At 35.8% G+C, this 27,758-nt stretch overlaps 1 pseudogene; it reads left to right on the top strand.

Moving 5' to 3' along the window:
- Nucleotides 1-18,690: 18,690 nt before the first annotated feature.
- LOC148950656 (signal recognition particle subunit SRP54 pseudogene) lies at nucleotides 18,691-20,145 on the top strand (annotated as a pseudogene).
- Nucleotides 20,146-27,758: the final 7,613 nt, after the last annotated feature.

Genomic DNA, 27,758 nt, shown 5'->3' on the forward strand with positions numbered 1-27,758 from the left:
CCAAAATTATGTCTTTGAGGACGACATCCCTCCCCAGCCCTCAGGGCAAGGGTTGTAAGTTATTCCCTGGTGGCATATAAGTTTTTTTTTTACAGAAAACATGGTTGTATAAACTTTGGAGGGGGCTCATTGGAATTGTAATCAGAAGCTTTAGTGCCCTTTTTAAGAATCAAAGTGATCAGAGGACTGCTACCCCCCCCCCCCCCACACACACACACATGTCGTATTCTCCCGAAATGCATCTAACCGAAATTTTGAGATAGCCATTTTATTCAAAATAGTCCAATATTATAAAACAAGTTTTTTGGGGTTGAGACAAACCCCCAGAGTCTGGGGGCAAGGGTTATAAATTATGCCCCGGGGGCATTTAAGGTTTTTGTGGAAGGGATGGTTGGATAAACTTTAGAGGAGGGTCATTTGGTCGAAAATTTTAAATCTTATTAATTGTCTTTTAAGTCTCAAAAGTGATGAAGGGCAGCTAGCTCCCCCCCCCTCGAGACTACCTCTCTTCAGCAAACGAATCTGATTGGAATTGTAAGATAGCAATTTCGTTCAAAATAGTCCAAGAACATATGGCAATGCCTCTAGGGTTGACACAACCACCCAGTGCCCTGGGGATAGGGTTGTAAGTCACGCCCTGGGGGTACATAAGATTTTTATTGAATGGGTGGTCGTATAAACTTCAGATGGGCTCTTTTTTATTGAAATTAGTAGACATAGTGCCCTTTTTAAGAGTAAAAGTGATTTGAGAGCAACCGCCCCCCTCCACACTCATCATTTCCTTTAACACCTCCTATTAAAATTTGGAGATAATAATTTTATTCATCGTGGTTGAATGTTCTGGAAATTATATAATAATATAATATATATTGAAAACCCGTCGTAAACAATAAATGTACAATGACGGAGTATACAAAAATGCGAAAAGAGGAAACAAAATGATAATATACTAAAGAAAAAAAAAATAATAACAACAAAAGCAACAACTTCTTAAATAGTATACAAAATAGTACGAAAAGTGCAAACAGAAAGATAACATACTAAAAGATTACAACAGAAACAACAACTTCTTCGAAAATAGCAACAAAGACAACAACTTTTGAAAGGAGAGAAAAAAAAAGGGAAACAAGAGAGAAAATTAAACAAGCAAACTTGCCCACTCATGCTTTAGAATTGCTGGTTTTGTTTTTTGCCGGCTAATAAGTGTCTGAACAGCTAGATTTTGGTCCGCTAGGTTGTAGCGCCGAATCAGAAAAATATTTTTTGTCCAAGGTGACAATTTTAGAGCGAATTTTAGACTTTTCACGGTTTGCCAATAAATTCCAGAAAGGGGTCACATATAATATATGTGGCAGAGTGGTAGCGTTGTAAATACTTGCCAGTAGTGGACGGTTAAATGTCAGAGTGGATTTAACGATCAAATCATAGGATCTGGAAATTCGCCGTTCAAGATGTGAGGTCAGGAGGGAGCGGGTATGCTGTAATGAGGAACCTATTGGTAGCCCAAGATATACTATTTTATCAACTGGTTTTACTGAGCTATCACCTTGTGTGATATTAGTAGGAGGGTCATTCTTCCAATTATAAAGCAAGACTTCCGATTTTTGGGAGTTAAATCTCAGACCAAATTTCTTGTAATTGGACTGCAGACATGAGAATATTTCTTAAAGGCGGTTAAGTGTCTAGCTGAGATTCAGCGTGTAATCAGCAGATCACAATAGGGAGATATCAATTTAACTGAGACTGCTTAATGAACGACAGCTGTCTTCAGGTTCAATAACCTAGTTGTTGAAGAAATTGGGGGATAAAATTGCTCCCTGACGGCCACTTTTACGGACTGGTATCAAAGCTGACCGTGGAACTGGCGGAAGGCCTTTATCGGGAGGGAGCTTGAGTCGCACATGAAGGCGAGAATAAAGATCACGGAAAGCCCGGATGATATTTGAGTTCACTTTTCTTTTAGCTGAGTTTAGCAACATAAGCGCATGAATCAATGAATCAAACACTCTCTGCAGGTCTAAGCCCCCGATCATTAGACTTTCTTCTGATTTGTGTGCAGCCAGTAGGGCATCTGCAATAACATGGAGCGCTTCCGCACAACCAATGCCGCGTTGGAAACCGAATTGTCTTGGTGGACTGCAACACTGTTTTTCAAACTCATCTACGAATAAAACCGTGATTGGACGGAAAGAGGAGCATTGCATGGTAACATTTCCTTTTTTAGGAACTGGCATAAGATCTCCAATTGAGAAAGTGGTTGGGACAATACCCTGAATGAGGATAATCTGCATCAGGAGGGTTACATGTCTAATGAGAGCGGGCCAACCACTTTTTAGATGCACTGATCCCGTCAATCCCAAAAGATTGTTTAGGTTTTAGGTGAGAGACGACCTTGCATACAGCTCCCTCCGTTACAAGATAATCACTCCGAGGACAACTATCTAAGAAGTCGTTCAACTCAGCTTCGTATCTTTCGTTGAGGGCTGGGTCAGGAGGCAAAAATTCTGACCCATAATATGCGTACAATTCAGAATCAGGGATAGCAGATGCGGATAAAGACTCATCGCTTTTAGAGGACAGAAAACGCCAAAGGAGAGAAGGATTAATTTTGGCCCGTGTAGATTCGATATCAATCATCTTTTTTTCTGTGAGCTTTTAGCTCCTTCGCGAATTTTCTTTTTGTGAGCAGGCAAATTGAATTGACTACCCCCGAACGGGGTCGACCACAAGAAACCCAAAGTTGAAGCCAAAATTTAGACTTAGAATGGGTATCCACTAACTCAGGATTTTCAGACCAGCCAGGAAGGGTATGATGACGGGGCCTACTTAGAGGGACAGCAGCTTTTTCAGCACAGCGAAGGGCATGGCCAATTTCTGCGCAATAAAAGTAAACTGATAGTTGTGTTTCCTCCCTTGAAAGAGCAGTCAATCCAGAGAGAAGACGGAAAGGGACAGGGATCTTACTAAGGACTCTGGCGGCTTCTTCTTGAAATAAAACAGGGTTAATTTTACGCCAATCACGGCGAGACCTAGGAGGTATTTTCGAAGTTGTTTGCGTTTGTGTATCTGAGCTGTGGCAAGGAATCTCGGCTGAAAACTGTATTGGTAAGTGATCAGACAGCTGAAAATCAAGCACAACCTTGACAGGCGAAATCCTGAGATTTGCGGACGCAACGACGTGATCGAGTTCTGATGTGGACATTGAGGTGTGTACGTGTGTAAAATTTAAATCTTTGCACTTGAGGTCAAACTGGTCTCCAAAAATACTAAGCAACAAAGTAGAACGTAAAGACCTAGATAAGAGCGGTTTATTCAACTCGCAATTGAAGTCACCAACCAATATGCATTGAAGGCTTAAGGATCTAATACGGTTAATACACTGGCCGAGTTTATCACTAGAATAAGTAAAAGCACGTTCCGAACGCTCATCATGGTAATTTGTAGGCAAATATACATTAATAAAAACACAGCCCTCAACATGAATTGCCAGAAAATTATCATTGACTTTAAATACACTAGATCTTAGAGTCGAACGAACAAAAGTGGCAATACTACCGGAGGGTCGCCCTTTTCCACTTAGCTGCTTCGCTGAAACTGAATAAACCGATACTGAACTATTAAAACTAAGAATACTTTTACTGCGGCTTGTGACGAAATGTTCTTGTAAACAGACAACTTCATTTTGCTCAAACACAACATCTAAGATCGTAATTTTGTTCGCGAACGAGCCATTAATGTTCCGCGATAAACATTTAACTGCAGAAGCTTCAGATGTCATTTCTTTTGTGGATTACTGTTTGAGGAACATTTTACACTGTAACACGTGTGACTGCCGATTCTGCATTCAACGCAGAATGTTGGCTGTCTGCATGGTTCATCTCGCGTTGAACGATGTTTACTTGAGGCACATCTAGAGCATATAGGTTCAGCCGTACACTTGGAAGCGAGATGACCGATTTTGTGACAGTTATAGCATCGTCTTGGCAAGAACTTAAACGCATCAGCAGGTAGACGCTCTTAGCCGATAATCACCAAAACACTCAGAAATTGTTGGAGCTCACTGAAAGTGTCAAAATACACTTTGAAAGAACGGGATTTTCCGCACTGTTCAGTCTTCGTACTATTCGGGATTAGATTTTTAATCCTTCACAGTTTATATTCTCAGGAACATTTCGAAGCACAGCTATGTGCAGGGGTTCTCGAACAGTAATTTTGAGATCGGGCTTGGAAGATTTCGCTTTCTCAACGATTTTCGTTGCTGCAGCTTTCGATCTGACCACAAGCTTCCATTCGTTTGCAGATTTGTGAAGTTCACTAATGTCATTTGTATTTTCACAGAAACTGTCTATGAAAGCTTTTCGGTCATTTGGGCCATTGAGCTCCTTGGGGGGATTTTTCAAGACAACAGAATAGGTAGAGTTTCTGGGCTTGGACGTTTCAGGTGCACTACGACTGCTTGTGAAAACACTGGTGGCTGGAGCGGGCTGGGTAGCTAAAAAATGATCAAGCTTCCGAGAGAGTTCATTTACTTTGGTAGTAACTGTTGCATTCACCGCATCTCCGATGACCGGAACCGAGCAGGGGTTAAAGATGACAAATTTTGGCATGCTTACATTATTTTTCGCAGCTGCAACTAGAATTTTGCATATTTCAATGATATTGTCTTCATCTTTAGAGTAGGTCAAAAGACGATTCGTAATATTCAACTCAGTATGAAGGATTCGCTTTGCCTTTATAAAATCTTCATGTATATAGAAAGCAACACACGCTTTTACGATACACTCCAATTTTATTTCATCTGTAACTGCTCTTGTAACACAATTCAGTAACGGATTCGAAATAATTTTTTCACTTTCAGCCATCGTAGTTCCACGCGAAATTAAATCTCAATGTAAAGTAACAAAACAATGACTTACCCGCAAGGGGGGCTTTTTTTTTAAGTCCCCCCACTTTCCAATAAACGCCTTCTAATTATCCAAATGAAATAATTCAATCCAAATGAAAACTCAATCCAATCAAGCAAGCAGTGACGTCACAGTGGAGTTATGTGGAGTAATATGAACTCTGGAAATCTAGTTATTTCTCTCTTCTGAATACACTATTTTTAGCAGAATTCAGCAGGCTCACTCCAAATCTTTGCAAATTCGACATTTATAAATTATGATGGAAAATTTTTCAAATGCTATCATTTTTTCAATTATTTCTTGACATCCACCCATACATCTCTCAGGGCAAGAGTTGTAAGTTATGCCCTGGGGGCATATAAGGTTCTTATAGAAAAGGTGGGCTTATATGCCTTGGATGGGACTCATTGGATTGGTAATTAGAAGTTCTAGTACCTTTTATAAGAGTCAAAATGATCAGAGTGCAGCTATCCCCCCCCCCCATACACACACAAATACGTCGCGTTTTCCCGAGATGCATCGTATAGAAATTTTGAGACAGTCCTTTTATTCAAAATAGTCCAAAGAGCATATAACAAGGCTTTAGGGGTTAATACCAACCACTAGAGCTGGAGGGCGAGGGTTGTAAGTTACGCCCCTGGGGCATTTAAGGTTCTTATGGAAGGGATGGTTGCATAAGCCTTAGACGTGGTTCATTTAGGTGAAATTAGAAGTTCTAGTTCCCTTTTAAGAGTCAACAGTGATGAACGTCAACTAGATCCCCCCCCCCATCTACCTCTCTTTTTGCCAAACGCATCTGATGGAAATTTTGCGATGGCAATTTTGTTCAAAAAAGTTCAAAGAGCATATAACAATGCCTCCAGTGTTGGCATAACCCCTGACAGCCCTGGGGAAAGGACTTTAAGTTATGCCTTGGGGGCATACAAGGTTTTTTATGGAATGTATGTTTGACTTGTTTGTTTGATATGTTTGACAAAATACGAAGGGCATTAAGATGAGTATTTTAGTAAATTTTGAAGGGAGTGTTGAAGAAAATCATAACATGTTATGTGTATATGGGTTGTCAAAAGGGAGTGGCTTAGGAATGATCAGAATGACTGAGCATATTAATTTGTGATTTTTAGGAAATGATAAGGGAAATGTTCAATTAACCAAAAAGGCAATATATGCACGGTACTACTACTACAACTACTGTTGCTTCTACTGCTGCCACAAGTACTATTACTATTACCACTACTATCACTACAACTACCGCTTCTGTAGCGAGTACTACTAAGGCTGAGGATATTGAAAAACTATCTGAGGGAACATTGAGGGGAAAGTTGAACTAAATCAAAACTTGCTATGCGTATACAGATTTCTAATACGGACGTATCAGCAATATTTTTGGAATGACAAATCATATCAAGAGGAAACTTCAGGGGCATCAGAAGTGGGATGTTCAGGTGACCAACAGGCAAAATGTACATGCTACTACTGCTATTAATACTGCTGCTTCTACTGTTACTACGGATAATTATACACTTTTACTGCTACTACTGTTCCTACTACCACCACTACTACTTCTATGATACTAGCACAATTAAGGCTACACGTATGAAGATGAAAAGTTGACAGAATATTGAGGGAATCTGAACTAAATCAAAACACACTAACCGTATGCAAATTGTCAAAAGGACGTATCTCACAGATCAATTTGGGTATTAAGCTGAAACTTTTGGAGAATACTTAAAGGGGAAGATTAATTGACAAAAAGGTAATATATTCATGTCACTGCTAACACTAATACCCTTGCTGCTTTTACTTATGCTACTACTGCTACTAAACTACTCCAACTACTGCTTCAATTGCAGCAACTTGTAAGGCTTAGAGCAATAAGGTGAAAAGGACGTCAAAATCGTGTCAAAAGTGCACATCAACAAAATTTTTGGAACGGCTTAACGTGTCAAAGTAAAACTCCCTGGGCATTATGAAAGCTATGTTCAACTGACCAAAATGCAATATGTACGTGCTACTACCGCTATGAATACTGCTGCTACTGCTGCTACTACTAATACAGCACGAACACTGCAACTACTTCTGACTTAGTTGACTTAAGTCCCGTCCGTCCTTGAAGGTCGTCTAGGGGTCTCTTTCTTTTTAATGGCGTGGATGTGCCTTCTGTTTGCCTCACGGTCTTCTGCTAGGCGAAGAAGGTCCGAAACAGGGTGAGGTGCGAAGTTTTCCCTCCACCTTTTTGGGGGACGACCACGAGGACGGGAACCATAAATGTCGCCTTCGAAGGTGATTTTCGGGAGACGAGACTGACTCATCCGTTGTACGTGACCGAGCCATCGATGTTGCTGGAGCTAGATCTTCATGAGAATTGTTTGTTGCATTTTGAGGCGCTCGAAAAGTTTGACGTTTGAGATTCTATCAAGGTAAGTGATCCAGGCGATGCGGCGGAGGTACTTATTTTCAAATACTGTGAGTCGATGATTGTCATCCACCTTCAGCGTCCATGTTTCACATGAGAAGATTACGATTGGGATGATCAGGATAATCAAAAAGTCGTTTCTTAAGCCGCAGAGAAAAATCCGTGCTTCGCCATATGGGCATAAAGGCTTTGAAACTGGAACTCGCGAGGGCGAGACGTCTTTTAATGTCTTTCGAGTGACTGTTATCGCTGGTAATCAAACTACCGAGGTAAGGGAACTCGTCGACCCACTGGATACTCTCTTTATTAAATTTCAGGTCTGGCTTAGCTGTATCCTGCGGCTTTCGTGAGCAGCACATAGCCTTTGTTTTTGATGTATTTATGATCATTCCAAAAGAACCACTGGCTTCGAGGACGTCGTTAGCAACGGCTTGTAGATCATCGGGTTTTTAGCCATTTCGTTGATATCGTCTGTTTAGGCTAGTTTATCTGTCGGACCACCCCCTATATGTGCGCCACAAGTTGTTTCCACCAGGAATAAGACTACAGTGAGGAAGAGGTTAAACAGCTCTGGAGGCAAGGCGCATCCTTGAAGGACACCTGCGGACGTCTGGAAACTGTCAATGAGACTTTCACTAGTCATGACGCGACTCCCAAATTTGAAGTAAGTTATCTTTGATAAGATCGACTAGGTTTCGTGGGATTCCGTAATGGAGGAGGATATGCCATAGCCAATTTCTTCAAATAAGGTCGAATACTTGCGTAAAGTCGATGAAGAGCTGATACAAGTCTTGACCGAATTCTAGATATTTTTCTAAAATCTGACGCACAGTGAAAATTTGGTCAACGGTCGATCTCTCAGGGTGAAAGCCGGTTTGACGTTTTTAGATGACTAAGGATGACATGGCTCTGATCCTTTGAAGCATAATTCGGGTGAAGATTTCGGTAGTTTGACTTGTTTGGCAAATAGAATGGTAATTATCACATATCGGCTTTGACCCCTTCTTGTGTAGCAGAACAATAGTGGCTTTGCACCAAGAAGTAGGGAAATAACCCTCTTGCCAGGCAGCGGATACGATCTTGTGGAAAAGATCTATAAGTGGTTCACACCGGTGCTTGGATGGTGTTTTCGACCTCAGAACGGAGAGGAGGTGGGCTGGGGTCTGAGACAGTAACGGGAAACAGGTCCAGGACAGCAGGGTTTGGAAGGAAAATTTTCAGGTAATATTGTAACTGTATCGTAATACATCGAAACACACTATGCCCACAAAGGTGGTCAAGGAGATGTATCAACAATGCTACAGGACTGGCTGATGGTATTAAGTTAAAAATTTCATTATGTGTTGAAGGGGATGTTGAAAAAAAGTTGCTATGTGCATACTACTACTAATGCTACTACTACTACTAAAACTATTGCTACTATACAAGCTAAGGGCATTAAGGTAAAGTTTTCAAGGAATATTTGGGCGGATGCGGAACTAAATCAAAACAGCCTATGATCATGTAGATTGTCAATAGGGTGACATTGCAATATCAGAATAACGGCTTACATTAGATAAGATAAGATTTATTCATAATCAATTAATAATACAAGAAAATACATTGTGCTAATCCCCCAAAGGCTCCTAGGCCTGTAATAGAGGGGGAATACATACCGTTTAAATCAAAATCTAAATTAATAGAAAAACATTAAAATAGGCCTACATTGAATAATCCAATCAATACATACAATCCAATCACAACACTCCTAATCCCCCTCGAAAGGCTCCATGGCCAAGGATACAAGGGGGAATTATTAAGTTAGATCTTGCAGGGTAAGTTGTGACAGCTTTTGAACTAGACAGAAGACACTATGTGTATACTTTTGATACTACTTCTACGGTTGCTGTAGCTAATGACACCAAGGGCATTAAGTTGAAGCATTTAGGGAGAGTTTCAATTAAACGAAAAACTATACGCATATTTATATTAAAAGGGCATATAAGCAATATCACAGGCAGAACTGCTCTATCATAGCAAGTAAATAACTATCAATAACTAGTAATTTCAAAGGAGTTAATTTGATTGGAAATTCAAAGTTCTAGTACCCTTTTTAAGAGTCAAAAGTGATTAGAGGACAATCAGCCCTCCTCTTTAGCTCAAAATTTTCCAAACACTTTCAATCAAAATTTAAGATAGCCATTTTGTTTAGCATAGCTGAACGCTCTTGTAACTGTATCTCTAGGTCTATTGCGTAGGTCAACCCCCCACACATCTCAGCAGTATCCCAAGAACGACCGAGGGTATTATGTTCAAACTATCAGCTACTTCTATAACTACTTCTGCTCTTAAAAATTATTTAATTAAAAAGCGTATCTAAGCTGTCAAAGATCTTAAATAGATTTTTTTTTCCGAATGGTATCAAGTTTTATTTTTCAGGTCAACTAGAGGAGGTATACAAATAAATTAAAGACTAATATTTGTGTCCAGATTTTTAAAAGGGTGTATGTTGTTAAAAATTGTCGAAAAAATTTTCTCCAGCAAACAAATAGCAGGCCAAACTATAAATTCTTAAAGGAAAACCAAAAAGATTTAAACAATTTTTTTCTTTTTCCCTGAAAAGACATTGTCAATATAAAAAAGCAGAAATCAATTAAATAAAACTTTTTCCATAAAATGAGTTTTTCAAATAATAGCAAAGAACTCCATTAAACCAAAAATGAGCAAAAATCAAATCAAATAATCTAAAAAGCGTAAAACTACTACAAATCAGCATTGATAAATAAGTGGAACCCAAAACGAACAGAAATTAAAATAAATAACAGAGTCAAACTCAAAACAAGCAGAAATTAACATGAGTAGGGCTCAAAACCCGTATGGCTTCCCAAGACCAGAGCATAATTTGCACTTTACTGAAAAAATCTAATGTTTTCACTTTTATAACTTTAATAAATCAAATATTATTGTCATTTTAGGGAATAAATACCAGCATATGTTTATTAAACTGACAATGCACATTTATTTGTACTTTTTTCACGTGTTAATAGACCTAATAATGGGTCTAAGGGGCAAAATTTTTTAGTTTTGATGTCCTTGGTACTTTAGGCAAAGGAACTAATCAAAAGTTAAGTTTACGAAGTGTGCTTTTTGTACTATAAAAAATAGGGAATGTTGGCTCTTAGGCTCATGTGAAAGTCGAGATTCCGTCATTTTATTAAGGATGTATTCAGATATTTCACTTAATAAAGTTGTCTTTGACTCTAATAATTACGAAGAATGACTCCTGAAGCACAATTTTCATTATAGTAATCATAAAAATTATGATAATGTTTGCCCTTTAATTATAGTATTATGCTTTTTCATAGTTCTAAAAAAACTTTAGTGTGAAGAGCAAGGTGTTGAGGAGGGGTCAGCCCCCCGTAGTTCTTTTAATTTTGAGTTTTAATGTTGCTCCTTACTTTCAGTTGAAAAAAACTTGTTTTAAAAAATTTAATTTCTGATTTTGTTTTAAATAAAGCTGGGAAATCCACCTTCCCCTCCATGAAAAATTCCCTTGCCCCACAAAAATATCCTACATAAGAAGATCCTCCAACGTAACTAACCCCTCCCCCCAGAAAAATATCTGTATACTCCCCAATAGCCAATGCTATATGTAAACAATGGGCAAAGTTTGTAGCTTGCAGCCCTTCCTCCAGGGGCTGTAGGATCAAGTCATTCTTAAGGACATAGCTATTAGATCGTTTAACTATGTTGAACGAACTGGCTATCTCATAATTTTGACCGGGCGACTTTGGGAAGAAAGGAGCTTAAGAGGAGGGCTAGCTGCCCTCCAATATTTTTGGGCTCTCTGATAAGCTGAATCTAATGGAGGGATTTTCAAAAATTGGTGAAATTTTCTTAGACTCGTAACTATTGATGGTAACATTAAACTTGATGAATTTGATGTATTTTGGATCAGCACCAAAATTTTATTCTTTCGATGTATCCATTGTTATCAAGACTATGTTTCATATAGGTAACCCGTAGAGTTTCCGTTACCATTTAGCCGCATCGTTTCTTACTTACAGCTCATTACCACGAATTATTTGAAACGACTTAATGGTTTGTAAGATTTTTCCTCAATATTTGTTGACCAGATCTTTTAAGCTAAGAAATTTCAACAAAATGAAAAAGTGAATACAATGATGATTAATCCAAGGCAATTATTTCTAGTTTTGAAAGGTGAATACCGTCATTGGTTAGTTTCAGTTTTTGGGACTTTTAAAGGGACCGGCGCACAGCAAGTTTAAAATAAGGGCAAACTGACAACAAGAATTTCATCAATCGATCCAAATGGGTAGTAATAGTGGGTAGTAAATTTAATTCAAAAGTATAAATTTGTTCAGAGAATCCAATCTGGTAGTAGAATGTTTAAGACTACGGTATAGTACCAATGACTACGATAAAGTGGAATTCAAGGTCTCAGAACTTAAGCTTAAGGGTAAAGGCAGGGAGACGAGGTTGAGGTTAGAAGAAACAAGGCCTACCACTCTGTTTTTGGTAGCCCTTACCAGTATAGGTCAAGTGTAAAAGGTTGGAGCTGTTTCGGTGTTGTGAGATGGTTTGGGGACTCCACTCCATCATAAGTTTTTTTCCGTCTCTATCCCCAACAGGGAAATCCTGCTTGCGTGACCTCATAGTGGCATCAGGGTGGGCGTATTACGATTTTTCGAGCTAAAACTGTGACTAATAATAGCACTGCGGGGTGACCTTGAGGAGTGGCACCCCTCGAAGAAACTATAGCCTAAATACGACACAGTATTTGCAATGGATTCCGATCGACGGATGATTTTCCAGGATTTCATTTATTTTGGTGGACTTTTTTGGGCTGAAAGACCTCATAATGAGTCGGAGGTAATATGCTTGAGATTGTCTGCGCAGGATTTTGACTCTTGTTGAGAGAAGAGCATTGCCAATTGTGGAAAACCATGTTGTGACAAGATGGGCTTAGGATTCCACAAACTCTCTCTTTAACTGGATGTCCCGGGGACTTCTAGCTGTCCAGTGCTATGCCAGCTTAAGCGTATCGTGTAGAACTGAGATGATGTTAGTCCCCGTCCTGCACTGATTCTTGGACCATTGCTTTTCCAGAGGCAATAATAATTTCAATGATGAAAAAGATATGAAAATTGCGATTTGAAATATTACGACGTTAAAAAGAACTATCGTATAAACATTTTTACTGACGAATTTAGACGATTCAAAAGCACTAAATTAGGTGATATAGCGTTTATATACTCATGTAGGAAGGATGGGATGCAAAACCAAGGAATACGGTGCATGATGAATAAGGAAGCTGTCAAGTCTTGCTTAGATTGGAAAGGTATTACTAATAGAATGCAAGTCGCTCATTTTATGACTAAAACTGCAGGGTATCAGTCATAGTAGTGTATGCCCCTGTAGAGCCAACTGAGTGAAATAGTAGTGTCTCAGATAAATTTTACTTAAAGCTACAGGAACAAACAGACAGGGTCCCAAGTAGAAATATGGTATTTTTATTAGCAGATTTCAATGCCATGGTTGGTAGAAATATGGATAGATGGTACCCTAGTCTAAGTAAATTTGGTGTAGGAAAAAAAAAACAGCAATAGGTACAGACTGCTGTAATTTTGCAGGCATAACAATCTAGTTAAAACTAATACTGTATTTAATCATAAAATGACCCATAAGTTAACATGATATTCACGTGATGGTAAAACAGTTTACCTTATTGATTATGTTAGTGTCAACCAAAGACTGGAATGAACAATGCAAGATACTAGGGTATGGAGGAGTGCTATTATTGATGTTAAAAGTATAAATCGACATTCTGGTTATATTAATTTTGATTACATAAAGAGAAATCATTTGGTATATGAAGGAATCATCCCCCTCCTCAATAGCTTGATCTTCATGCAAAAGTTTTTTTTTGCAACTATAAGAAAGCTATATATTCTAGTGAATTAGCACTTGTTTTTCGGGAGAGGTTCTTAAGAAATGGAGATAAACAGTCGAACTTTAGCGGAATAATTTCTGTTCGTTTTGAGTTTTAACGTTGCCCCTATATTTAAAATGAAAAAAACTTATTTCTTGTAATTTAATTTCTGATTGTTTTTCAAAAATTGCTGGTAAATCAGGCTCCCCATTTATGAAAAGTTCCCTTCCCTCACGGTAAACTTCTCCATAGAAATTTTCTCCCACGCAAAATACTTCCCCCGTAAGATTCCCTCCGGACGATTCCATCCTTACTGAAAAATACTATAGGTAAATTTTTATAACTTATAGCCCCTTCCCCAGGGTTTTTGGGGAGTCATATTATCCCCAAGGGTAAACCTTTTAACTATACCGAAAAATGGCTATCACAAAATTTTGACTAGAACATTTTGGAGGAAAAAGGGCACTAGAACTTTTGACTTCCGATCAAATGAGCCCTCTTCCAGTCTTTTTGGATATTGGTTCGATATCATCTCCGCTGGAGAAAACAAAAAAAAAAAAAAAAAAAAAAAAAAAATATCCGTGATATTTCTTCTAGCGAAAATAAATTTGAAAAATTCAACATTTTGTACACAGGAGCTTGAAACATAGTCAGTAGGGTTCCCTAATATGTGTGATTTTTAATCTTGATGTTTGAGGGTGTTTCTCCACTTTTTCAAAAATAGAGTAGATGTTCTCAGGCTCGTAACTTTTGATGAGTAACATTAAAATTAATGAATTCCACAAATTTTGAATCAGCATAAAAATTTGATTCTTTTCTTGTATTAAGACTCTGTCAAACAGTTCGTGGTAACGATCTGCAAGTAAGGAGCGACCCATCTCAATAGTAACCAAAACTCTGAAAAAGGGATTTTTTATAACAATTGATACATCAAAAAACTATGATTTTTATGCTGATTTCAAATATATAAGTTTATCAAGTTTATATTTCACCAAGTTTAGACTTACCAATCAAAAGTTACGAGCCCGGGAATGTTTGCCCTATTTTCGAAAAAAGGGGGAAACACCCCCTAAAAGTCATTAGGATCTTATGAAAATCACATTATCAGATCAGTGTAAGAGAGAACCCTACTAAAGAGGTTTCAAGTACCTATCTGCAAAAATGTTCTTTTTTCACATAGCCCAAACGTAAAATGAATTTGTGTGTCAATAATACCACAAGCTATTTAGTAAAGGTAGTTTCTAGTTAGTAATTGTCTCTGCCTGGCTGTTTCATTTTATAAAACCCAATTTGGGGACTTAAACTACATTGCTCACTAAAATATATTCTGAAAATTATATAGAAAGTTGCAAAATTCAATGCTCATCATTTTCCAATTACGCAACAGCTATATAATCTATTTTATTGCCATAATAGCCCGCAACCTTCTCCAGTAATTCAAACTCCTCAGAAAATCAAAGCCCGCCAATCCTATGTTACGACTTACGAAAAGAGGAAGTAGCTTTCTTAGTCCTTCATTTGAATAGGAAATGAGCTGGAAAACAGATGTTGAATTTGTATTCTAACCAAAAACTTAAACAAACTAACGTCTTATTTTGCATTACCAATAGCATCAATCTATTAGTTTTCCAGTAACTATGGTGATATAAGGAGAGGTACAATAACAATGTAATTTCTGTGAAGCAACCTTATCTCTCAAGTAAGGCTAAAACGGTGAAATGTTGTATTATTGATCTTAAAACCGTTATTTGAGTTGTTTCATGCTTTACTCAGGAAGAAAATAAAAGAAAGATGTTGCTCTTCCCCTGTTGCGTAATTAACGCAATAGTGTTAACGTAGTAAAGCGTGATGTCTTTCAAATGTGTTATATTCCTCCTCAGCCTGCTCATGTGGAAATAATGGTCGTAGAAGCTTTTGAATTTGCTCAAAAATGGAAATTTTAGAGTCTTTATTTGAACCAAACCAATAGAAGGTCAACCTGTTTACCCCTTCAATGCCCTCGGTGCTCCCCAATCACAAATAAAACCAAAATAGAATAGTGAAACAGATATTTTAATCCATGGTACTAGACAAGTGAAGCCCGAAGGTCAATTGCCTTAAATTATGTAAATAGATCAAATAAAAGCTAAGGCTTCATGAATACATTAAAAAAAGGCGAACATTAAGAGTCATATCATAGTCATATTATCATAAAAGTCAGGGAGATCAAGAGTAATATAAATATTTTTATCTTTTAGATTGAGGCAGCCTAAGTAAGGTATTTGTGTCTATGCTTGCTCCAGAATTGCATAGCCCTTGGGGTTTTCTTTGTCAAAAGTAGTAATTATCCTGAGTGCATCTGGGCAAAGCCATAGTACAGTTGTTTTGGTGAGCCCCGGTCTCCATAAGGGAAGGAGCAGTCTCTTGCAGAATCAGTGTTAATTATGTTTAAGTAACTGATTTCGAGAGAGAAACTGATTGGGTTCTTTTTAAAGGAAAGCCTGTTGACAAAATTGCCAATCGGAGGGACAATCTTTGTTTCTGGAGGTGATTTCAGTCAGTACTTACTTGTTTAATTCTGAAGCAGCCATAGTGATAAACTCGATTTCTCGTTAAAAAAAGGTCACTTTTGAAATTATTTAAAAAATATTTCTTTAGAAAAAAATAGGTTGCTGATCTTGAACAGGGGGCATTCACAAAGTATATCCTGGAATTGGGAAATAGAAATTTTTCCAAAAATGAATCCAGTGAAATCGTATCACATGAAGCTATAGTTTTTGGTGGTAATATTATTGAGGAATCAAAATTGCCTTGCGAATCAAAATTACAATGGAATGAAGAAACGCTTTATTGACTTCAACTCAATTGAACCTATAAAGGAAACATTTGATTGAGATATTGTCCCATATCTGACACCATGTACATTGTTTTCCTAAGGCAAAAGTTGTTTTCTTAAGTGTTCACAATAAACATGAAAATTGCAAATATGCAATTACGACTTTTTGGAATTAGTTTAAACACAGGAAAATATTTGGTTGTTTACTATATTTTCAGATTATTTTTCTCATGACGTCGAATTTTCCTTTTTTTCAAACTTGATAGGATATCAAACGATATTTGATAGGATATTGCTGTGTCTATTGTCTTTTGTAATTAACTAAACAAAGTATTCTAAATAATATATAATTTTTATGATGTCATATTTGAGTGACTCTGCTGGTTTATTTTCTGGCGTTTATTCTTTACTATAACGATCTAAGCTGAAGAGTTTTTCCTGGGTGTTCTGTATGATATGTTTTTTTTTTATATAATACGCTGTCAAATCAAAAGTTAAAAATTTAAACTATGTATTTGTGGATTTGTGAAAGGATTTAGTAATTTGGCGAGGTTGTCAAAAGGGCACATGCCAGGAACGCTCTGGCAATCTTAAGGAATGATTTGGGGGATGATATATTCCCAAAATGTATATTCTTTAGACCTTTCGACTATGCTGAACAAAACGGCCATCTCAAAACTTCGATTGGATGTTTTTGGGGTTGCCATTTTTGGTTACCCTCCAATTACCTTTGACTCTTAAAAAGGGCACCGGCCCTAGGATGCCGTTGGGGGATATTACTTTAAAGAGGGTCTTGGGCGAAAGTGACAACAACTTGCTTCATTCATTGCTACCTACAATACACATCGGATAATATTTTTAAAACTAAAAAATCATTAGTAACAAGCAGGGTAAATTTTTTGAAGACTTTCTGCACAAACACAAATAAGGCACTGGGAGGCTTAGGGAGATAAGCTTTTTAAATTTTTTGCTAGAAACTTAGGATATTTATTGTAAAGACGATTCATGACTTACGTAACACTATTTGGTTTAGGTTTGTATGTTCCATCTGATAAGCTACCCTATTCAACCCCTTCCCCCTAGGAACCACTTCAAACTAGACACCACTAAAAACATTGCTTTTACTAAAAGGAGATGTTAAAATTAGGAAATCACTGATTAATCAGGAACGTCACCCTATTCACTTGGGGCTGGCCGACACTGAGGGAAGAACCACGATTCACCATGCAGTATACCACGGATCAACTGAGTTAATACAGTTGCTGATATTAAGTGATGGTGACTTGTCACGTTTAACGCAGGAGTGATCATGGGAACAATCAAGGCCGTACCCAAGATTTTTTTTCGGAGGGGGTTTTACTCAAATTTTATTTATTTATTTTTTTTTTGGTGGGGGGTTACACAAAAAACCTCAAAAAACGCATACAAATTTGTTTATGTCCATTTTTGTTACGTTTTTACGAGTCAGACAAACGTTTCGGGGGGGGGGGGTCAAACCCCCCCTGCATACGGCCTTGGGAACAATTATAGGCAACAAAAACAGAAAAGAAGAACCAATTTTTTTTTCTAATAGTGATATTTAAGCAGGTAAAACTAATGTTTGGTCAGTAATCTTGTTGTCTGATATCAACACTTTATCCTCGTTTGTCCCTTGTTTAGGGGATTTAATCAAGAAAGATCCTTATCTTAATCTTAGAACTTCTCAGGAAGCAAAGCTCTGTTAATTTTTAAAATACCTTCATTTATAGTGGTTGGTTACTCGCAGTTGAATTAAGATTCTGTTAATTGCACCACTTCTTTTATATGAATTGTAGTCAAAACAACAATTTTGATTTTTTTTTTTAGCTGTTTCAAAACTTGTCTTTTGACCTTAGTCCTGTCATAAGTATCGTGAGCTTGAGTAAATGGATGCTGCTCGATATGAAACAGTTGTTACACAACTGTTTCATCGATAGACAGCCTTCCATATATTAAGTAACTTAGTTGAAAGTTTTGCAAACGCAAAGTCTCTAGAAGACATAGCACTCCTAGTGTGGAAGAGGCATGGGCACCCATAAGCTGAATTTTAGGGAGGGACTTACCTGGTCTAGTCGGCACTTCCAATGTTGTATAATAGAAATCTCAAAAGAAAAATGTAAAAATTTAAAGCAGCTTTATTCAGCCAGGGGGGAGGGGTGCCGGTGGTGGTGGCGCCCCTCCTTATGGGCACCCATGGAAAGAGGTTACAATGAACTCAACACAAAGCTCTCGAAGTTGTTGCCATAAGTTTAACAAAAAGTAGAAATGCTAAATTCCCAGCTAGAGAGAGAATTCAAAGTGGAGACCTGACATAATTTTAGAACCTTGAGAATAGAAATAGATCATATGAGTTTGAAAAAAAAAATTTTGACGTCATTAGAAAAACAACCTGATAATATAGACCAGTCAAACATTTTTATGCTTTTAAACTAGTTCCAGAAAGTCGTAATTGCATAAGTATTTTGAAGTATTTTCATAAATATTCCGAACTTTTAGGAAAACAACTTTTGCCTTAGAAAAAGAAAAAACGTGGTTACAGAGATGGGACAATATCTCCATCAAATATTTCCATCACAAGTTCAATTGAGATGGTTAAAGATACAAAATGGTTTTAGCAGATCTAGGAAGGAAAATCAGCACCGCATTGAAATCCCTCAATTCTAACCCAACCATCAGCAAAGAAGCATTAGATGGCATATTGAAAAAAATTGTAACTGCCTTGATTGAAGCTGATGTTAATATTCTACAAGTTAAGCAGCTCAGAGAAAATATACAGAGTGCAATACGTTTTAATGATCAAGCTGCTGGTCTAAACAAACAACGGATGATTCAAATGGCTGTTTTCAGAGAGTTACTAAAGCTTGTTGACCCTGGTGTGCCAGAATATCAGCCAGTCAAAGGAAAAGCAAACGTTTTTATGCTTGTTGGTCTTCAAGGGTCAGGAAAAACAACAACGTGCACAAAGCTCGCATATTATTACATGAAACGAAACTGGAAAACCTGCTTGGTCTGTGCTGATACTTTCAGAGCTGGTGCGTATGACCAAATTAAGCAGAATGCCACGAAAGCTAAAATTCCCTTCTTTGGTAGTTACACAGAGAGTGATCCAGTTGTAATTGCATGTGACGGTGTTGAAACCTTTAAAAGAAAAGGATTTGAAATCATTATTGTTGATACAAGCGGTCGTCATAAGCAAGAAGATTCACTTTTTGAAGAAATGTTGGAAGTTTCAAATGCTGTGAAGCCAGACAATGTCATTTTTGTCATGGATGCCTTAATTGGTCAGGCATGTGAATCTCACGCTAAAGCATTCAAACAAAAAGTGGATATTTGTTCTGTCATTGTTACTAAATTAGACGGTCATGCTAAGGGTGGTGGAGCCTTAAGTGCCGTGGCATCTACCAAAAGCCCTATAGTTTTCATTGGTACTGGTGAGAAAATTGATGAATTTGAGCCGTTTAAGGCTGAGCCTTTTATTAGAAAGTTATTGGGACTTGGAGATATCGCTGGACTTATTGATAAAGTCAATGAACTAAAATTAGATGATAATGAAGAATTGGTTGAGAAACTGAAGCAGGGTAAATTCACTCTTCGTGTTATGTATGAACAGTTCCAGAATATTGTGAAGATGGGTCCAATTGAGCAAACTCTGCAAATGATTCCAGGTATAGGACAAAAAATTCTAGAAATGGGTGGTGACAAAGAATCGAACGCAAGATTAAAAAAAAAGATGGCTATTATGGATTCAATGAACAATCTTGAGCTGGACCATGAAGATGGAGCTAAACTTTTGAAGCAGCCTGGTCGAATTAGAAGAATTGCAAGAGGCTCAGCAGTGACAGAAACAGATGTTCGAGATCTAATCAACCAATATTCCATGTTTAGAACAATGTGGAAGAAGGGTGCCATGAAAGGACTTTCGAATGGAGACATGACTAAAAATGCAAATTCAATACAAATGAGGAAATTGAGTCAGCAAATGGCAAGGATTAACCACAGTAGGGGTGGAATGAAGGGACTGGAGGATATGATGAAGCAAATGGGAATTAGCAATCATTAGGGGACGAAATAGATTGACTTTTGGGTTATTATTATTAATTTTATTATCGAGCATGAATTTTTAATTTTTTTTACCCGAAGGATTCAAAAATGTCCGTTTATTCTTAGGTCATGGCTTCACAAACATCTGTTTAGTCTTAATTTCAGAAAAAAAGGTCATATGGATGACGTCACATTTATAAGCATTTAAAGACCGACAAGGTTGTTGATCGTCTCACTGGAGAATAAAATTTCTAAAAGAGTTATGATTCTCTGAAAGACAAACATGAACGAGGAATTGAATTTACGCCAGAATATCTTAATTAAAATGTAATTGGTAATTTTCTTCGGTAAGACTTAAGATTAACGAAAAACAAGACAAATTATGTGTGTCTTTATCATATTGTGTGACATTATGCAAGATATATAAATTGATCCGAACAGCTAAAGTAAAAAGGATGGAAAATATGTGAGGTAATGATGAAAACAAATGAAGCATTGCCTACTCTCTTTAAGCAAATAATCATTGTTTATGTAGATTTGTAGATTGGCTTATAAGTTTTTTTGAAAAAAAACTAAATAATTTTTGTTATGAAGTTAGCAGATTCAATTTTTGGGGCCTGAAAAAAAAAACAATATACAGACGTGAATTCTTTGCAAACCATAATAAGTTTTTTGTTTATGTGAATGACATCAAATTCAGACGCACTGAATGAGCAACTTGTATATATGGCATGCCACTTGTATTTATTAAATGAGCAAAAATATACAATATAACATTGCAATGACACCATGTACAATTACAAAAGACTACATAAATCTTATAGCCATAAATGATGTCATTAAAAAAATTACATTTTAATATTGAAATGACGACATAAAATTGATACAAGTTGTTTAAACAGACAATATTTCACTAGTATTAAAAGCTTCCAAGAATACGACAAAAAATAAATAAAAAACTTGCAGTTGTCGAAAATGTTAAGTGATTTGAACATGCAGAAGAATTTTTTTTTCAATGATCCAGAGCGTCAACTGTGATAAGACCATAAGGGTGCCAACAAAAAAGGAAAGTCAAAATTAATGAAACTGTAGCATATAAATCTACATTATAAGACGCAAAAAAAAGCCCGTTCCTTCATTTCATTGAAGTACACAATAGCTCGGTTATAGAAAATGATTACATATAATTCCATAAGAAAATAGTATGAATGTAATATATCAAAATCAATTCATCAAAATCGGAGCAAGCTGAAAAGATCGTAATGTTTTGTAAGTGAAAGTCTTACTCGTCATAGACGGGAACTTCTAAATGCTGCTAGGGATGTAGTGGGTATGAAAAATGCTTGGTCAGTGCAGGGCTGTATCTTTGCAAATTCTGGAGATCAAGTAGTTAGAATCAAGTTGTCTTGCTGAGCCGTCTTCCAGAAGCCAGGGTTCCGGCTAACAGACAGGAGAGTGACTAAACTGTTTTGGTGACAGTAAGGTGAACTTTTGTTTCAAAATGTCTCTTCTGTCTCATAGAATATATGATCTTGCAGGAAATTACTCTAATTTAGCTAATTTATGTGAACGAGGTCACTGTGAACGTGAGATGAGAATGAAAAAGTGAGCTCAGATCTAAATATTCCTGTTTCTGAGCATATTAATCCCTGCGATATGAGGTGAATTAAACCATCGAGTGATCTTATCGTAGCCAGGTATAATTGCCAGGGGCTTGAAACTCCGTTTGATACACCACTTTCCACACTTAACGAAAATAATCTTTGTTTTGATATGATATCTGAATTTACGTGCTGGATGATATTTCTGTAACTGTAGAAGATACTTTAGGTGTCTGGGTTGAAGATCTGATTTAGTCTTTTGTTGTTAATGTAAATGATGTCAAAATTTTGATTACTATTATTTACAGGACACCTAGTTCTAACATATCGGAAACATCTCAGCATTTTGAGAAAATTTGTCAGAAGTTAGGGTCGCGTAAAAAGCCGCGTATGCTAATGGGAGATTTTAACCATAATTTGATGAGGCTCAGAAATAATACAAATGCGGAATTTTTTAACAACTATGCTATCATTTAGTTTTTTTCCCGTCGATTAACATCCCTTCACGAATCACAGAACGCACGGCCATGCTTATTGATAACATACTAATTAGTGAAGATATTTGTGACCTGGCTGAAATCATGAAATGTGCCAATTCCACCAGGTTCGGATCATTCCCTTGCATTTGTAGTGGTATCGTTTAATGATTCATCATCATATCCAAATGACCGGCATGAAATTAAAGAGAAAATATTTGCTTTCAATGCACCAAATTTTAATAAATTAAAGGATCATTTAGGAAAACTGGAAGGGGGAGCGATGTTTTTAGTCAGAATGACCTTGAAGTAGTAACAGGTTTACTGATGTTGTCACTGGTCTTGTAGCATAATTTGTAAAATTGAGTTTAATTAAATTTGTGCATAGGGCATTTAGTGAATATTTCTCCAAATCCCTATTTAAAGAAACATTATTATTTATTTTGAGTAAAATTTCAATTTCTTCCCGAACAACCTGTTTTATGTAGAAGTCATTGATAATGAGGGAGGATTTCTCAAAATGAATCGTAGGGCTAGGGTTATCAAAAACATGGGAGTAGTAAAGCATTAATAGATATGAACCCTACAAGAATATGCTCAAAAGTGTAATAGATATGAACCCTACAAGAGAACCTACGTCTGAGGCAGTGTGGTTTGACGATTATATTGTAAAAAGTGACCAATCCTTTACCTTTAAAGTGGTCAAACACGTTTTGAGAGTATAATTGTTTTTTTTTTTTTTAATCGAAAACTAGAGATTGTCAAATTGCGTATTTAGGAATGATTTTGTAGGAAAAGCTGTCTATCACCCATGCGTTATCCACTGTTCCATTTCTTTGAAGTATGTGCGATCAAGAGCAGTTTCTGATTTTATTCGACAATTACCTTTAGCCAAGAATAGTTTGATATGAATATGTCGGTAGATACCATTTGCGAATTGGTAGGGAGGGGTGAGTTGCTTGCGAAAAACCCGTGTGGATGACTTGAAATAAAATTTTTTAACATGAAATCTGAAAAAATATTTTTGGGGGGATGGGTTGATGGCGGAAGGATCTCTTAGAGTAGTTATAGAGTAGTTAGATAGTGGGGGGTGAGTTGCTAGTGAGAAACCCGTGTGGATGACTTGAAATAAAATTTTTTAACATGAAATCTCTGAAAAAATATTTTTGGGGGGATGGGTTGATGGCAGAAGGATCTCTTAGAGTAGTTATTGATAGTGGGGGGTGAGTTGCTAGCGGAAAACCCGTGTGGATGACTTGAAATAAAATTTTTTAACATGAAATCTCTGAAAAAATATTTTTGGGGAGAAGAGTTGATGGCGGAAAGATCTCTTAGAGTAGTTATAGTGTGATAGTGGGGGTGAATTGCTAGCCTAAAATCTGAACTAACAAGTGTTTTTGACCGTAAACTCTAGTTTTTTGTAAGAAAATTATGGAAAATACAATTCTGGTTCAAAATCTGAGCTAATAAGAGTTTTTGACCGTAAACTCTAGTTTTTTGTCTAGTTTTTTGTAAGAAAATTATGGAAAATACATTTCTCTGGTTCAAATGTGAAACTTAAGTCTATTTTTGGATCGAAAAATAAAACTATTTCCGTAAAATCTGAGGTACTAAGGGTTTTTGACCCTAAACCCTAGTTTTTGTAAGAAAATTAGGTATAATAAAATTATCAGGTTCAAATGTGAAACTTAAGTCCAGTTATGGATAGAAAAGTAAACTATTTCTGTAAAATCTGAGCTAATAAGGGTTTTTGACCGTAATCTTTAGTTTTTTGTAAGAAAATTATGGAAAATACAATTCTCTAGTTCAAATGTGAAACTTAAGTCTATTTTCGGATCTAAAAATAAAACTATTTCCGTAAAATCTGATTTAATAAGGGTTTTTGACCGTAAACTCTAGTTTCTTGTAAGAAAATTATTGAAAATACAATTCTCTGGTTCAAATGTGAAACTTAGGTCCATTTTGGATCGAAAAATAAAACTATTTCCGTAAAATCTAAGCTATTAAGGGTTTTTGACCGTAAACTCTAGTTTTTTTGTAAGAAAATTATGGAAAATACAATTCGTTGGCTCATAGGTGAAACTTAAGTCCAATTATGGATCGAAAAATAAACTATTTCTGTAAAATCTGAGCTAATAAGGGTTTTTGACCGTAAACTCTAGTTTTTTGTAAGAAAATTATGGAAAATACAATTCATTGACTCATAGGTGAAACTTAAGTCCAGTTATGGATCGAAAAATAAACTATTTCTATAAAATCTGAGCTAATAAGGATTTTTGACCGTAAACTCTAGTTTTTTGTAAGAAAATTATGGAAAATACAATTCTCAGGTTTAAGTGTGAAACTTAAGTCTATTTTTAATCGAAAAATAAAAACATTTCCGTAAAATCTGAGCTAATAAGGGATTTGACCGTAAACTCTAGTTTCGTGTAAGAAAATTATGGAAAATACAATTCTCTTGTTCAAATGTGAAACTTAAGTCCAGTTTTGGATACTCATAATGATGAGGACTGATGGTTCTAATTCAATATTTTTTCATAAAAACAAACTATTTTTTTTTAAATTCGAAATTATTCAACTTTATTTTTATTTTTTATTTTTTTGTACGCATCTTAAAATGACAAAATATCCTTACGGCTCTATCAATTGTACTCTATGATCGGTAAAAGACACGATGTGGATTTCCCACTGGTATTCTATGTCCGGTTATAGACACTACCTAGTGTATTGCATGTATTAAATCAGCATTTTTTACGCAGTGGAACAATAAACACATAAGTCATATCTTAATAAAAAGTGAAGATGGAGCATTTTAATAAAGTGTGTTTACATAACAAGGTTATTGTAGCATTGAATGCCGACAAGGAGAAGTATTTAAACTATAAAACAAGTACAAGTGGTAGCACTATTGGAAATGTATGCATGAATTGTCATGACACTAAGGAATTAGATTTCTTTGGAATACCGAAAAAATTGAACTTTTATTTTGGTGGTTATGCGAGATTGAGATCTCCAGGGATGATTGCACTCAAAGAGAATGCCAACATAAAAATAATGGTTGATGATAGAGGACAACTCCTTGCTACTGTTGCAGGTAACACACTACCTACTGATACTTCCAATCGTCAGCTTTCCGGTATTAGCATTCAACAGAAGGTCAATAAAAGAAAGGCCTACACTTCTACTAATATCGTAAACCATATCTTGTCTACGTGCCAAAACTGTTACCTGTGTAAAAATAATGTGATAACAGACAGTGAAATTGCCAGAAAAATAAAAAGGGCATTGTCAGAAAATATCACTATGGAATATAAAGATGAATCGATGAAAAACAAAGCACCAGCAAACGTTACTGCATTGATCAAACAGTCAATGAACCAAATAATATCAAAGACGAAAAGCATATTGAGCATGTTGATGAGACACCAGTAAAAATTGTGTATAACTCCAAATGGAATAATGATTATTCTACTGATTACGAACTAAGAGAAGACAATAGCTACAATATCAAGAGAGAACATGGTGAACTATTTTATGGAACAGATTCAAAATGTCCAAAGTTGATCATTGATATTAATAATGTATCATAATATATTTTTGTATTAATATTCTACATAGTATTATCTCATTAAAAATATTACATTGTTAAGTGTTCATTATTTTTAGAGTATCAAACGTTTAGAATGTCTATTAAAACATCGGAGATGTAAGAAAAGAAATTTGCATACATCTATTGTCAGACACATAGGATAACATTGACAAAATCTAGGTAAAATGAATAAATTCTTTATCAACATCCGTTGTTGGATATGTCATTATGTCATTATGAAAAAATTGTAAGTAAGTAAGTAAGTAAGTAACAAACTCTTTCTTGAATTCACCTCTTGGATACACAATACAGTAATTTTATTCAGTAAACTATGAAAAAAAAATTGAACAAATCCTTTATTAACATCCATTATCGATTGAAGTCGCTTCCTAGACAGACAATACAGCAATTTCACAAAATCTAAGCATAAGAGTGATTAAATTCTATATCAACATCCATTTCTTGGATACATAGGAAAAAGTTCACAAAATCTAAGTGTTAGATTGAATAAATTTTATTTATCAACATCTTTTGTCAGATACATCGAATAAAATTGACAGAATCTAAGTGTCAGAGTGAATAATTTTTTGTTATCAACATCATTTGCCAGATACATCAAATAAAATTGACAAAATCAAAATTTCAGAATGAATTAATGCTTTAACAACATCCTTTATCAGATATGTCGGATAAAATTTACAAAATCTAAGAATCAGAATGACTAAATTCTATATCATCATCCTTTTCTCGGATACATAGGATAATATATCGGATAAAATTGACAAAATCTAAGTATCAGATTGATTAAATTCTATATCAACATCCATTTCTCAGGTAAATGGGTTAACATTGACAAAATATAGGTATCAGAATGAATAAATTCTTTATCAACATCCATTGTTGGATATGTCATTATGTCATTATGAAAAAATTGTAAGTAAGTAAGTAAGTAAGTAGCAAACTCTTTCTTGAATTCACCTCTTGGATACACAATACAGAAATTTAATTCAGGAAATTATGAAAAGAAATTGAACAAATTCTTTATTAACATTCATTATCGATTGAAGTCGCTTCCTAGACAGACAATACACTAATTTCACAAAATCTAAGTATAAGAATGATTAAATTCTATATTAACATCCATTTCTTGGATACATAGGAAAAAGTTAACAAAATCTAAGTGTTAGAGTGAATAAATTTTATTTATCAACATCTTTTGTCAGATACATCGGATAAAATTGACAGAACCTAAGTGTCAGAGTGAATAATTTTTTTTGTCAACATCCTTTGTCAGATTCATCAAATAAAATTGACAAAATCTAAATTTCAGAATGAATAAATGCTTTAAAAACATCCTTTACCGCATATGTCGGATAAAATTGACAAAATCTAAGTATCAGAGTGACTAAATTCTATATCAGCATCCTTTTCTGGGATACATAAGATAAAATATTGGATAAAATTGACAAAATCTAAGTATCAGATTGATTTTTTATCAACATCTTTTATCAGTTACAACAATTATAATTAACAAAATCTAAATATCAGTGTGAATAAATTCTTTTTCAGCATCCTTTGTTGGATATGTTGAATAAAATATACAAAGTCGACTTTGATTTATTTCATTTTTAAGGTTAATTTATACGAGGTTACTTGCGCGCACGTAACCTCGTCTAAATTAACCTTAAAAAATGAAATAAAGCTATGTCGACTTTGCATATTTTATTCAACATATCCGAAAAAGGATGCTGAAAAAGCATTTATTCACTCTGATATTTAGATTTTGTTAATTATTATTGTTGTAAATGATAAAAGATGTTGATAGAAAACCAATCTGATACTTAGATTTTGTCAATTTTATCCGATATTTTATCCTATGTATCCGAGAAAAGGATGCTGATATAGAATTTAGTCACTCTGATACTTAGATTTTGTGAATTTTATCTGACGTATCCAATAAAGGATG

The sequence above is a fragment of the Artemia sp. Qi Xiang Cuo genome, chromosome 7 (assembly GCF_049724085.1).
Source record: "Artemia sp. Qi Xiang Cuo chromosome 7, ASM4972408v1, whole genome shotgun sequence".
In the NCBI taxonomy this organism is placed as follows: domain Eukaryota; kingdom Metazoa; phylum Arthropoda; class Branchiopoda; order Anostraca; family Artemiidae; genus Artemia; species Artemia sp. Qi Xiang Cuo.